Consider the following 15647-nt stretch of genomic DNA (forward strand, 5'->3'; position numbering starts at 1 on the left):
ATGTGGCAGAGGATGTATAGCATCTAAAATTGATGTGGCGGGGCGCCTGGGTGGCTCAGTGGGTTAAGCCGCTGCCTTCGGCTCAGGTCATGATCCCAGAGTCCTGGGATCGAGTCCCGCATCGGGCTCGCTGCTCAGCAGGAAGCCTGCTTCCCTTCCTCTCTCTCTGCCTGCCTCTGCCTACTTGTGATCTCTCTCTGTCAAATAAATAAATAAAATCTTTAAAATTGATGTGGCTTACAGTACTTCTGTGTTATAGGTATGAAGGAAGATTTCGAAAGTTCAAACAATATGTTTAAGGTGTGAACAGAGAACAGTTGCTTTCAGATAAAGAATATAGTTAAGCCCAGTATTAATTTTTTCTTCCCTAGCTGTCAATAACCTATTGTCTTTTACTGACACAAAGAAAAAGATACTTGCAATATGCACTTAATTAAAATAAATCTTTAGGGGATACCTGGGTGGCTCAGTTATTAAGCATCTGCCTTTGGCTCAGGTCATGATCTCAGGGTCCTGGGATTTAACCCCACATCAGGCTCCTTGCTCAACAGGGAACCTGCTTCTCTCCTTCTCCCACTCTCCTTGCTTGTGCTCCCTCTCTCGCTGTCTCTCTCTCTCTCTGTCAAATAAATAAATAAGATTTTTTTTAAATTTTATTTATTTGATAGACAGAAATCACAAGTAGGCAGAGAGGCAGGCACAGAGAGAGGGGGAGGCAGGCTCCCGCCGAGCAGAGAGCCCGATGTGGGGCTCGATCCCAGGACCCTGGGATCATGACCTGAGCCGAAGGCAGAGGCTTTAACCCACTGAGCCACCCAGGCGCCCCAATAAATAAGATCTTTTAAAAAATAAAATAAAATAAATCTTTAAGATGTCCTTTTTAATGTTTATGGGTCTTTACAACAGTAATGTCGTGGAAAGAATATTTTATTTAAGTTCAGAAAACCTGAGTTTGAGGCTCTGGCCTGCAACTTAGCTACTAGCAAGAACCTAAATAATGTTACTTTTTTTTTATTTTTTTAAGATTTATTTAATTATTTGACAGAGAGAGAGAGAGACAGCAAGAGAGGGAACACAAGCAGGGGGAGTGGGAGAGGGAGAAGCAGACTTCCCACTGAGCAGGATGCCCAATGTGGGGCTCCATCCCAGGACTCTGGGCTCATGACCTGATCAGAAGCAGATGCTTAGCCACAGAGCCACTCAGGCATCCTAATAATGTTACTTTTAAAAGTATACACATTTTATATAAGGAGAAGCAGAATCTGCCTAGTGTTTGTAAAAACTAAACTGTTTCTGTTTAGGGAAGGTTTTCTATGTATGATCCCTGCCTCTCTCAAAAAAAAAATTTTTAAATCCAAATAATATAACAACAACAATTTTTCTTTCACAGATAATTTAGGAAATGCTGGGTTAGGCGAGGTTTAAAGGTGGGGGCATGGGGGCTGTTGTTTTAAGATCTTGGAGCTGACAAAATCATCATGCATACTATGACCCTCTGAGAAGACTACGGCATGAAGTTTTCTTTCCAACTTGCTTCACCAAGAAACTTTTCTGCCTGAAGCATGTGACATTATCATCTGGAAGAGAATCTCTGAGAACACAAGATTTAGAAATTACTGTGTAAGGAAAAAGCACAGGTTTGGTAGACAGAATGGAGTATGCTGCTTAGTCTACCACTTACTACAATTCCACTAATTCATTCAATCGCTTTAAGTCTGCTTCCTTGGTTAAAAAACAGAAAATAATGTCAAATCCCTAGTGTTGGCATGAGATTAAGTGAGATAATATAGCTGTGTCAGGCTGAATGAGGCCAACTCCCCACCCTTCTTGAGATAGCCACATCTTAATCCACAGAACCTGTGAAATGGTCCTTGCACAGAAAAAGGGACTTTACAGATATGATTAAGTTAAGGATCTTGAGATAGGGAGATTTTCTTGGTTTATTGGGGTGGATCCAATGTAATCACAAAGAGGAACACAGAAGAATCAGAGAGAGAAAAGCAATATGACTGTGAAAACAGAGAAATTGGAAGATATGAAGGTGCTAACTTCAAGTATAGTAAGGGCAAGGAGACAAGGAATCCAGGTGGCCTCTAGAAGACAGAGAAGGCAAGGAAATGGACTATCCACTAGAGTCTGCAGAAGGAACTCAGCCCTGCCGATACCTTGATTTCAGGACTTCTGATCTCTACAACTCTGAGATAACATATTTATGCTGTTTTAAGATACTAAATTCGTAATTTGCTAGATAGTTGTTAGATGCTAGATAGGTATCATTTGCAGTGATAGAAAACTGAAACAAAGGTGAATCTCCACGCACAGGGCTAATGTGAAATGAAAAATAATCATGTGAATGAAGAATAATCCTTTTTGAGGAGTTCTAGTGAGTGTCAAATGTGATCATGTATATGAGAAATCTTTGTAACTCACAAAGTGCTAAATAAATGCTAGCTCTTATTGCATAGCCCAGGAAACTTATCTCTCCATAGTAGGGCCCACTCGACTTTAAAATGTCAACAATCGGGGCGCCTGGGTGGCTCAGTGGGTTAAGCCGCTGCCTTCGGCTCAGGTCATGATCCCAGGTCCTGGGTTCGAGCCCCACATCAGGCTTTCTGCTCAGCAGGGACCCTGCTTCCTCCTCTCTCTCTGCCTGCCTCTCTGCCTACTTGTGATTTCTCTCTGTCAAATAAATAAATAAAAAATCTTTAAAAAAATAAAATAAAATAAAATGTCAACAATCAACAACCTAAAGAAGTAAATAAGTTATTGACAATAAAGCACTTTAGCAGCATGGAGCAACCTAGAGGTTCCTCTTGCTTTCTACGTGTACTGACCACAAATGTGTAATAAAGAGCATAGACACAGAGGGCCAAGGTTATTCTAGACTGGGAAACCAGGGGCAGGCCTGATTAGGTGGAAGGACTCCCTGTACTGAAAGCAGAATAAACAGGTGCTCATGCCCAACTCTTTTCTTCAGACCTGCCTATTCTCAGCCTCCTGGAAAATAATTGTACTCTGGAAGCAGAAAACTCAACAATTATCAGTCAAAGCATGAATTCATGCTGCCAACAATGGCCTACACCTTAAGTAAATGCCATTCTATGGTGTTTACTATAAACTGGAATTTCTAGAATTTAAGATCCTTTTGAATTGCCTGCACAACTGAAGTGTTTCTATATTTAGTGATATAACTTTTAGGATAATTGCTTGTCCTTAAATACATGATCCTCTCAAATACCAAAATATGTTTCATTTGGGAAAAAAAAAAATCTGCTACCTTCCATTCTGTTTTTTAAATATACCAGTTCTTACAATTTTAATTTAAAAAATACCAATCACTGGAGAACTCTTCTGTAGTTATTTTATTATAATTTAATCTGATAAATTTTACCTGGTTGCAGGGAACAGGATCAAGGATCTTTAGATTGTAAGTTCGTTTTTAGATCCTGACCTCATTTTCAGAGACACTGAGTTGATTTCACAGAACTGCCACTTCAAGACAGTTGGGGAAAGATGCTTGCATGTTCTCAGTTTTTCTTCTCCCTCATAAATCAGAACATTAGAAATAAGGAAGATACCACAAGGGAGATGGCATTAGAAGGAAAAGTGGAAGAACCATCCCAATTACTTTCCTTTCCATTTTGAGATCTGCTTCAGACACATCAATTGAAATTCTATTTCTGGCAACTTCCAGAAAAAACAGAAGTTAAGAATACTATTTTTAAATTTTTGTTTGTAATGAATTTTTGGTAGTAGTATATTGACCTTAAGAATGCACACCAAGTTATCTATTATCTATTATCTATCTATCTATCTATCTATCTATCATCCATCTATCTATAGATAGAAAAAAAAAATGTATGCTAAGACTCTGACATAAGATTACAGATGATGTGACCAAATGAAACCTCCAAAAGAAACTATGCAGATGCTTGTGGGTGCTACCAAACAAGGAGTGGCCTGGATATCACTCTGGTGGACTCTGGAGATCATTTGGTTCTGCTAAGCATTTGCTCCTTGCCAAAGACTCTCAGGGGCCCACTGGAGATACAACTCTGCATTCTTGAGTGCCCTTGTTGCACACCGGTCGTGATGTAAACGTTTCCCAGGGGACCTGGCAGCAGATAGCATGCCATGAGATCCCTCAGACAGTGCCGTGATATCTACATTTTTCTCACACAGAAGCACTTTCAGTGAATGTAATTTAAAAGGTTACTTCTAGCTAATTAAATAGTTTACAATAAGAGAAAAAGAGAAGTATACTACAATGCAAGTCATGACCTTCTATTTTCTTTGCTCAAATGTTACTAATTTTGCTCAATTTCTAGGAAATGGTTATAAGTCACATCATTTTTTTCTTTCTGATAGCTTTGGAAATAATCAAACAAATCTAATGTCATCCCCAGGCTATATAGAAGACCACTTAGAATATTTTCAGATTAAATTCACACTTAGACTGGAAGGATTCTTAATTTCATGTTATCTCTGTCTTATAAGGTTTTCAGTTACCTACAAGTTACTCCTATCAAGAAATGGTACCAGAGGGTGTAATACCTAAATTATAATTGAAAAATGAAGTTTAAATATTTATATCCAATATTTCTCATTTTTCTCTATTCATCTTACTCCAAAATTCAAGGTCTATGGCTCATATATGTGATGCAATTCAGATAGTAGTTTAGAGTAAACTAAAGTAATAAGTATATTTAAAAAAAACTAGTTGCACAACATTATGGAACAACAAAAAAGAACATATCTCCTATATCTACTTCATTCTTTAAAGAAAATCAGTGGACAAAGAAACTAAAGGAAACTGAAATCATATTGTTGACACCAACAATCTGCAAACCAAATCTACATCTGCCACAGGTGTCCAGATACTCCTGATCTTTCAAAGTGTTTAGAGCTCCAGTTCCCATGCATTTCTGGCAATACCAAATGTTTACTCCCAACAACTGAGCAACTGACCATTTTATTTCTACATTTTCATAATAACCCTGAATGCCCAATTTCATACTACTGAAAATAGTTTTTGTGGTTCTTCTGGGTTGACCTCAGGACCAAACTAAGCTTCAAAAATTATAAAACTTACCCCAATAAAGGCTTTTTAAACCAAGTTCTCAGAAACATGAATCAATGTAAAAATCAACCCTTTTCATAAAAATATGTACCTTACCGGAATGTTTCCACACATTAGGCACGCACCACTTGGGGAAACAATGACAGTATTTAATGTATGATAGCATGTACTTAGACTAACAGAAATCCTCTGGGTAATAACACTAAGATAAAAAAAGTACTTCTTTTACTAATGTTCTCAATAGAAGGCTTCTTGGAATGCTCAAGTAAGTTGACCTGTGCTTGAAAGGGATCATCTTCAAAGACTTTTCCTTAAGTCTTAATGACATAAGAAGATATGTAAGTTGCTGCTCTTATTTTGACTGGGAAAATGACCCTTGATCTCCTCGAAATGAAATGGCATTTACTGAGGGGTTTATGATTATTAGATACCATGGCTGATCTGAAATGATAATGTCCATAAATAAAATGTTGCTCATTTCTAATAGAGGTTTTGATTCTGATGGTTGTGTCTTGGTATATTTGCCAAACTGTGGTCAAACTGTGTTTGACCATGGTTGTGAATTTTAAGTATTAGGCTATTTGTGTAAGATATCTATAATTCTATGTCTTGCTGTCTTTGAATTGATCATTTTTCTGATACTCCATTGCAAAATGAAAAATAATGGAAAGGAAATGTTTGTCCATGTTGTCTGCTCATAAACAGTAGAATTAATGTGGGGCGTCTCTCCCAAATCAGATTTTATTATAAGTCATTATGGCCCTTTTTGAGCAAGCCTACCTTAATTTTGTACATTGCTGTGGGAACACAAAATGGACAGCCACTTTGAATGCCAGTTTGACAGTTTCTTACAAAAGTAAATATATTGTTACTAGACAATGCAGCAATCATGTTCCATGGTATTTATCCAAAGGAGCAGAAAACATGTCTATACAAAAACCTGAACTTCAATATTTACAGCAGCTTTATTCATAATTGCTAAAACTTGGAAGTAACCAAGATGTCCTTCAGTAGGTGAATAGATAAATAAACCATGGCTCATCTAGACATTGAGCTTTTACTATTCAGCACTAAAAAAAAAAAAAAAAAAAAAAAAAAAAGCTTCCTTCACTTGATTTATTGAAGTCACTAAAATAAATGTAACAATAATAAAAAAACACCCCATGATCTGAGATTCTCAAGTGAAATAAACCCTCAGTAGGCATAAAAAAATAATAATAAAATAAAATAAAGAAATGAGCTCTCAAGGCACAAAAAGAGATACAGATGTGTCAAATATGTATTACTAAATGAAAAAAGCCAATCAGGCTATATACTGTATGACTCCAACTATATGACATTATGGAAAAGATAAAACTGTTGAAATAGTAAAAAAAAAAAAAAAAAGTCAATGGAGTGGTGTCAGGGGTTAGCAGCATGATAATGTATCAATGCAAGTTCATCAGTTATTAAATATAACAAACATACCACTCTGGGTATTATTAGTTAAAGCATAGATAGTACATTGTAAAAACATGTTGCAATTTATTTCTCAGTTCTCCCACAAGTGGGCATATGAGTAGTTACCACTATTTTTGCTATAAAAAATTTTAGCACTTATCCTTCTCCATACCTCCTTGTTCATTCATGTGAGCCTATAATTACCTAAAAGTAAAATTGTTCTTTTGATAGATTAGCATGTTCAAGTTTACTACGTGTTACAAAATTGCTCTTTAGAGTAATTGTGTTGGTTTAGAAGCCACCAAAAATTTGTGTTTCCAAGTCCATACATCCTGGCAAATACTTGGTATCATCAGATTTTAAAATTATTTATCATTCAGATCAGTATGAAAGATACCACTGTTGTTTTATTTCTTATTTACCTCATTAGTGAAGTTGAGCAGTTTTCCTATATTTATTGTCCAAACTTTTTCTTCCTTAAGTGCATTTGTCCATGTATTATCGGGCTGTTGATCAGGTTTTTTTTTTACTGATTTGCAGAAATTCTTTATATACTCTGGATAATAATCCTTTGTGACTTAAATGCAATATTTACTCCCAGTGTATGTGGAATATTTTCTGCTTATTTCTGGTGTCTTTTGCTATAGCTAAAGGTTAGTGTTAGTTTTAATGTGGGTTCACTCAGCAACATTTTCCTTTATGGTTTGAAATCCCAAAGTAACTAAAATATTCTGCTATGCTTTCCTAAATATTTCAATGCTTTCTTGTCACATAGAACTCTTCCTTCATCTGGAATTTTCTTTTGTGTATGATATGAGGCAGTAATCTAAGCTTTTCCTTCAAGATGGATAAAATGGACAGATGAATAAAACTAGTCAGCTTATTCTCACTCATCTGTAAAGTTACCTCTACCATATTTCAAGTTGTCATATATGTACCATTTTATATAGTTCTATTCTGCCTAATCTAATTATTTGTCTTTGCAGTAGTCTCCAGCAGTCTAAATTGTTATAATTATTGTAATAAAATTTGACACCTCAAAAACCAAATAATCTCACTTGGTTTTCATTAAAACTGTATTAACTATTTTGCTAATATTCTACTTTTCTATATGCCCTTTAGGATAACTTGAACTTGAAGAGAAAACAGAGATAATTTTCCAAGGAACTGTGGTTAAACTGGCAACAGACTTTATCAGCAGCAAGAGATGTTGATTTCAATTTCCCTGAAGGCATTGAATCCTAACCACCTAATAGACAAAGGAATGAAATCTTTAAAGTGCTGAAGAAAGATTGTTGTAATTCTAGACTACTATATCCATATAAATATCAGTTAATTGTAGGGGAAAATAAACATACTTCCATATATTTAAATGCTAAAAGAATTTAAGAACCACAGATTCTTATTAAAAGAACAATCAAAAGATTCCCTCCAGCAAGAAGAAAACTTGGGATACAAGAAGGAAAATACTGAGAAAAGAAACTGATTTTTTTTTTCAAGGGGGTGTTAAATTAATTCAAGAAAATGAACTCAGATAAAACTCAAGGTGTCATATAACCAAAAGAAAAAAGGGAAGAATGGATTGGGGGTATTAGAAACTCAGGCTTTACTGGAAGTTTTTGAATTTACTTGTATTTTTCTAGTCTGGTAATTTCTAATCTGGGGATGTATATCTTCAGTTTTGGCAAAATTTTTATTTTAAGATTTTATTTATTTATTTTAGAGAGAGAGAGCATGGAGAGGAGCAGAGAAAAAGGGACAAGCAGACTCTGCACCAAGCACAGAGCCAGATGCGGGGCTTGATCCCAGGACCCTGAGATCATGACCTGAGCCAAAATCCAGTAAGATGCTTAACCGACTGAGCCACCCAGGCGCCCCTTGGAAAATTCTTTTAATATCGTTTCTATATCATTCTTCACAAACCTAACTCTTTTTGTAAATTTCACTAGACATATATAGTTTTCTTTTTTTTTTTTTAAGATTTTATTTATTTATTTGAGAGAGAATGAGTGAGAGAGAGCATGAGAGAGGAGAAGGTCAGAGGGAGAAGCAGACTCCCCAAGGAGCTGGGAGCCCAATGCGGGACTCCATCCCGGAATTCCAGATCATGACCTCAACCAACTGAGCCACCCAGGCGCCCGACATATGTAGTTTTCATTCATGTTTCATTTATTCTGTCTTCTATAACTTTATTTTCGATGTTGCATTCTGTGTAAATTCCTCAGTAGTTTTCAACTGTGTTCATTCCAGACTTTTTTTTTTTTTACTTTTTCAGGTATCTTTTTTAAATTCAGTTCATTTCTTTTCTTATTAATCTGTTCTTCATTCATATCTTTCTTTTTATAAGTTATAATTTTTTTCAAAAGACTTTATTTCTTCCTTTTGTGGAGGCCAAGAAAAACAAGGCTGTACCCACCTCGAGTCTAGCCCTGACATAAGTACAGCCATCTTGGCAAAGCAAAGGCTGGCACTTTGCACCCCTCTCCATCTGGTGCCCTCCTCCCCTGGTAATATGTGTGACATTCCTCAGCCACCCCTGGCTGCCCTAAAAGAAAAACAAATAGTTAACTTGCAGAGATCACAATCCTGCAAGATAGGAGTCTCCCTTGGTTTACAAATGTCCTAGAGATTTAACAATAGCCCAGTTTCCAGGGGCAAATAACTCAGTTCCCCAAGTCCTAATGTCGCCCTCCTCACCATAAAACTGAAGGAGGCTGAGGCAGAAGGAAATGTAAATAAAGTCAAATTTCTTCTAAACCTAAATTTCACTAACAAGGACACTTGATAGAAGAAATGAGAAACTTTATCTCTAAACCTCCAAGATAGTGTCAGCAATCATTCCCAAGCATATGACCCACTGATATACATCTAAAGTGTCTCACGAGAAGATTTTTATTACTGGTAATGAACAACCTTTTCCCCAGACAATAGCTAGCCCCTCAAGGTCCTGGAGACCTCGCTTCCAAAATTCCTTAGAGACTTACATCATCCATAACCCCCTTTGTCCTCACCCACCGCCGAGTCCACCCCTACTCTGCCTTTTAAAAACTCTGACTATAATCTGGCTCGGGGTCCAAGTCTCTACTCCGCTGTGTCGGGTATACTTGGGCCCAAGCTTAAGCTTGTCAAATAAACCCTCGTGTGATTATATCGGTGCTTGGCTCCTTGGTGGTCTCTCCGACACGAAAACGTGGGCATAACACCTTTATCTTCTCAAAGATCTAAATCATACCTTTCTGATTATTGAATTTGCAGACTCATGCTGAGTACAGACTTCTGATTTCTAAGGAAATGGCTTGGGAATTGTACCTTAAATTATCGGCTGGAGGAATACTGAGATCCAGTCACTGGGCCAACAGCAGATTAATTCACATAATGCCTGAAATCCTTTCCCAGCTTCTAGCCATCATTATGTCCAGCTTGATACAAACCTTAACCAAATACATTTTGTTGTTGCTTTTAAGCTTTTTTTTCCCCTACTGCATCTAAGGTATCTATCAGCTTCTGGAGCCCGGCAAGCTCAATGCCTTTCAAGTCTGTAATGGCTATCTCTGTTCTACCTCTGTTCTAGCGAAAACTGAGATGTTTATTTTCAAATAAATTTGGAAGTACCTTTATCTTTTAATAGGGAAGCCTCAAAACATTGAGAATATTTCACTTGAAGAGACGTCTCATATTGCATTTGCTCACATCAGTGCCTGTACACCTAAGATAATTTGTTTGGACCCTACTCACCCACACCCCACACAAACCTACAGAATCTTGCCAGCAATGCCTTGCAATCATTTTAGAGGAACTTCTTCGGATGCCTTATTTTGGAAACACTCTTCTGCGTGATCCTTCAGTAACTTCCGTTAAAATGCCAGGATTACCTCAGTCTTCCCATTCCCATGCTGATTAAGAAAAATTTTACCTTAGGGTCCCTCAGAGAGTCTCCCGGATGCCTCCAGAGCCATCTTTGTTGCCTCCTTGAGGACTGTGTATATCCTTGCTACCTGAATCTGTATTACATAGTAATAAACAGTCAAATCAACACTGATTTTAATCCAGACTCTTTCTTGTGATAGTTGGCAAATTATTTAGTCGTTAAATTTCATATTTTAATTTGTTAAAATGAAAATAATATACACATGGTCTTCATATGAAGATTAGGAGCAGATGAGATCAGAAATGAAAAGTACCTATTGCTGTTGCTTTCACTATTATTAAAGTGAAATATATACTTCACCTCTCTCCTAAAATTCTCCCCTCACCTCTGGCATGGTGTTATTTCTCTACAGTTGGACCCTGACTACTTGGTGCAGAAAGTGTCCTTCCCTAGCTAAGCAGCTCATATGCCTCTATTTCTATGTTTTTTGTTTTTTGTTTTTTTTAAGATTTTACTTATTTGGGGTGCCTGGCTGGCTCAGTCGGTTAAGCGTCTGCCTTCGGCTCAGGTCCTGATCCCAGGGTTCTGGGATTGAGCTTCTTGCTCAGCAGGGAGCCTGCTTCTCTCTTTCCCTCTGCTGCCTTTCCTGCTTGTGTGCTTGTGCCTCTCTGTGAAATAAATAAATAATTTTTTTTAAAATTACTTATTTATTTGAGAGAGAGAGAGAGAGCCTGGGTGGGGGGAAAAGCGAAGGAAGTGGGAGAGTTACAACTGGACTCCCGCTGAGTGCAGAGCATGAGGAGACGCTGGATCCTAGGACCCCCAAGATCATGACCTGAACCAAAGCCAGCCATTTACCCAACTGGGCCACCCAGGCATCCTTCTATTATTTTTAAGTAAGCAGTATTGTAAGAGAAGCTTTAAAAAATTGAACAGAGTATATCAAAACATCTAAACAGACATCCATTGTAGTTTCTCTACAGATTTTATGGATTCTTCACAGACAATGTCATGAACTTAAACATCTAGATTCAATTTCCATGAACATTTTATCTCCAGGAGGTAAGAATAAATCAGAGATGCATAGATGGAGTTTGTCAAAGTTAGTCACAGAGAAGGAATGGAGTCTTTAGAACTGTGTTGCTAACTTCGATTTCATCTTCCAATTTGCTTGTCTTTGACCAAGTGTTGTCATTGGAAAGTAATTGTTTTCATTTATCAAAAGAAAATTGAGTTGTTAAGCTTTTGTCTTGAGAAAATAACAGCAGCAATGCTGAACCTGTGGCTCAGAATGACAAACTTACAAACTTTCACTTGAACATCCTCAAGTCTAGAGACACAAATGATGCTGCTTTAATAAAATGTGGGCATCTGGATTTGTCAGGTCTCAGCACACTAGTGTGCCTGGACTGGCTGACAGAATCAGACCCGAATGTCAGGACGAAGTATACGAACGATCTAACTCAGATAAGCAGTGGGAGGAAGAAGTTAATGGGCAGAATAAAACACTGCAATTTTAAAAGAGAAAACCTTGCAAAATTCGGACCATCCTGAAAAGCAGTTAAAAGAATCATCGTTTATCATAAACCTGCACTTTTGCAGTTTATTTCCTGATTCACATTTTTCTGGTAGAATGTTACCTTTGTGTTGTTTTTTTTTTTTCCTAACTTTAAAATTAGTCCTAAATGCAAAATCATAAAAAATTGGAAGTCTCAAAGGGATATCACTGTTGATTGTATGGACATTAAAATGATAATAAAAGCACAAGATAACAGCTCTATGCCCACAAATTCAATAGATTAGATGAAATAGGTGAATTCCTTAGAGGATACAAACAATCAAAATTCACTTAAGGATAAATCAAAATCTGAATAACTGCTATTGAAATTGGATCAAAAATTAAATATTTCAACAAAAGAAAACACCAGGCCCAGATTGTTTCACTGGAATATTCTTCCAGACATTTCAAATTTTAAGCCTGTAGTCTGGGTTAGATATACTGTGTGCCTGATCTCAACCTCAGGACTATCCTAATAAGGAGGGATTCCTATCCCCAATTACACTGGGTCTCACCCAGAAGTCCGCTCTATTTTCCTGCCTCCAGTCTTCTACTCAGTTTTTGCCTGATGAGCTGCAATTTCTCTCGTCTTTTTTGACTCTTTCTCTTTCTTCCTTTCCTGGTTTTTCACTACCAGGAATTCACATGCTTCATATCTCCAACCCAGAACCCCAAATAGTTCACTAATCTCTTCCTGGATATTGTGTTTCCCTTTATCTCTTCTTGGATTAGCCAAAGATGTGTGTGTGTGTGTGTGTCCCATTCTCCTTTTGCGTGTGTGTGTGATCATATCATTGTGGGCACTTTTCTTGTCAGTTAACATATACATATACATGAAACATGAAACATATATGTTTATATGTGAAAGGTATTCCTATATAAACATAAATTCCTATATAAACATATATGTGAAAGGTCTTCCTGTTTTCTAAAAGCACCATTTTAGAACAATTTATTAAAACCTAGTGAAATATACATAGTTAAATATGTATTTTAATTTACTACCTACATTTGTGCAGGAATGCTTAGCTTCAGTTCAGTTCTTTTTCAACTTACAATCTTTTGAAGTAGCATTTACTTCTACTTAGTTATAGCGTCATAGTCAATGAAACTAGAACTTCTGAAATACCTTTGATTATATAATCTTCCATTTTGGCTCTATGCCAGTAGGAAAAAAATAGAAACTTTTATTCAACCCAGCAATATCCACAAATACCCACGAGAATCATAAAAAATGTACGTAAGCAAGTTTCAACTTTCAATCTGCCTTTCAACTTCCTGAGACAAATTTGTTAAGAGTGATAGACCAAAAAAATAACCTTGAATGTATTCAATGTCTTATCTCTCGTACTTCCCAATGAAATGTGAGCATTTTTAGTTGCCTCTTCCAGAGCCATTTTACATTTCTGCTATTGGTCATCTAAGTTAAGCACAATTGGCCCCACCTTCAGCTTGGAGACAAAGTTCTGATTAGCCTGAAATTATCCCGCTGTTACTGGATAAGGATATGACACATACCAGAGACTTAAGGCAATCAGTGAATGACAATCCTCCTGACCCACGACAATTGAGCGGAGCGTGCATTCTCCCCACCCTAATTAGAGTGAAGTTCAGGACTTTGGTTCAAAAGTTTATATTCTTCTGGAATCAAATGGTGCTCAGATATAAAGGATGAAACCACTGTAGTCATTTTACTAACATGAGAGGAGCTAGGATAAGGATGATGTCAATACACAGAAATAAGATCATGGCTCAGATAATTGCAAGGAACTGGAACAGGTTGTTCAAACTAAATCTCAAGCTTTCTCTGGATATTTATAATTACATTAACCCATAAATTCCTATTCCTGCTCCAAGCTTTTGAACTATTAGTTTTCTATTACTACAAATGACAACATTAGAACTGATGCAGATTATTAAGAATTAAGCACAAAGAACTGTGCTAAGAGTATGGAGTGAGAGGGGAGAAGGGAGGGGCTTAGCCCCTGTACTCAAAAGCCCAGAGACTACTAGGGAAAATAATTTATTAAAATAATTCTTGCAATGGATCTCTCTCTAAGCTAAGAACACTTTCTGAAACACACCTGTTTGTTGTTGAGTTTGCCTTGATCTCAGAAAGCTCAGAAAGTTTTTCAACCACAGAATGGGCTAATGGACAGAATAAAGTAGAAGAAATTCTGTAGTTTCATCATGACTTTTATCTGATAAGCAGGAAATAAAGGAAGGAAAAAGTTAATGCTTTCAAGTTAAGTAGCTGATCATTCATTCATTCATTCATTCAATAAGATGCGAAAAACAGACACATAAAGCTTACAAATAAATGTAAAATTGCTACAAGTGACAGTTTTATTGGGTTGATGAAAGACATTTAGCCTGTTCATTGAGGTTATGGAATACCTCCCAAGACAGTGTCAGCTGAAGTGAAATCTAAACAATGTATAACAGAACTCAAGAACTCAAGGATATATAACAGAACTCAAAGATCTATAGCATGTTTGAGTGATGTACCATCATTTTGCCAGAACCTTGAGGTCTGCTTTACACATGGATGTGAGTACACATACACATGCACAAAAAAAAAATTGTGAAGTTTTACAGAAAATCATGCTTATTAAATTAAATTTTAGATGTTTATGTGTTTTAAATTAAAAAAGAAAAAACACTTCAATCTCTGTCTTCAAGGTCTGTCTTTGGTTTGGGGACAGCTACAAGTGAGCTGTCCCCAAACTATTGTAGCTGTCCCCAAACTATTATTCATAAAGCATAATTTGATTGTGTTGACTAATATTAGAATATGACAAGTTCAATATTCATATAAACTTGTCTATGTGTAATGACATTTTGGGATAATTGTTGATGTTCTTGTTCAGGTCTCAGTAAGACTGGGTTTGAATCATACCTTTAAGGTTTTCCTTTCCATATTACAACTTTTCACATGCAGAGAATCCCCAAAACAGAAGCAATGTAAAGAAAATAAATTCATTCATTCCTCAAGCATTTAAAGAATAATTACCATCTTTTAATAAAGAACTTTTTTCATTATAAAAGTAGAACATTTACATTGGAGGAATTTTAAAAATATCAGTAGCACACAAGAAACACACCCCATCCATGATTTTACCATCCAGAGATTTCAACATTCATATTTTGTTGATTTATTAATATTTGGTTGATAAATTTCCAGTTTCTGCACCCATCTATCTGATTATGTTATGCATACTATTTTGTAAACTACTTCTCTCCCATTCTCCTTGTAATTAAATATTCTTAAATATTTAAAAATAAATAATATCTCCTTAAAATTATTCTTCCAGAACACTAAAAAAGTCCATATGAATTTTATCTATATATAATATGTACACACACACATATATATATACACACACACATATATATACACATACATATATATATAAAATTAATATATATATGTGTGTGTGTGTGTATCCCAAATCAAAAACTACCACTAAAAAGTATACTCTGAGAACATATCATTATTGCTTTGGGTATTTTAGATGAATAAAATATTTTATTTTATCACCTAACTTAAAAACAGTATTTGGATTTAAATGTATGGCATTGGATTGTAAATTCAAAGAAGCAACTTCAATTCTGATACACACTATTTTATATGTGACTAGCAGTAGTAGTTCTAGCTATTTTATGCTGTTCACATCTGTTCCTGTGTTGATGTTGACCTC

This window comes from Lutra lutra, chromosome 6 (assembly GCF_902655055.1).
Source record: "Lutra lutra chromosome 6, mLutLut1.2, whole genome shotgun sequence".
NCBI classification, from domain to species: Eukaryota; Metazoa; Chordata; class Mammalia; order Carnivora; family Mustelidae; genus Lutra; species Lutra lutra.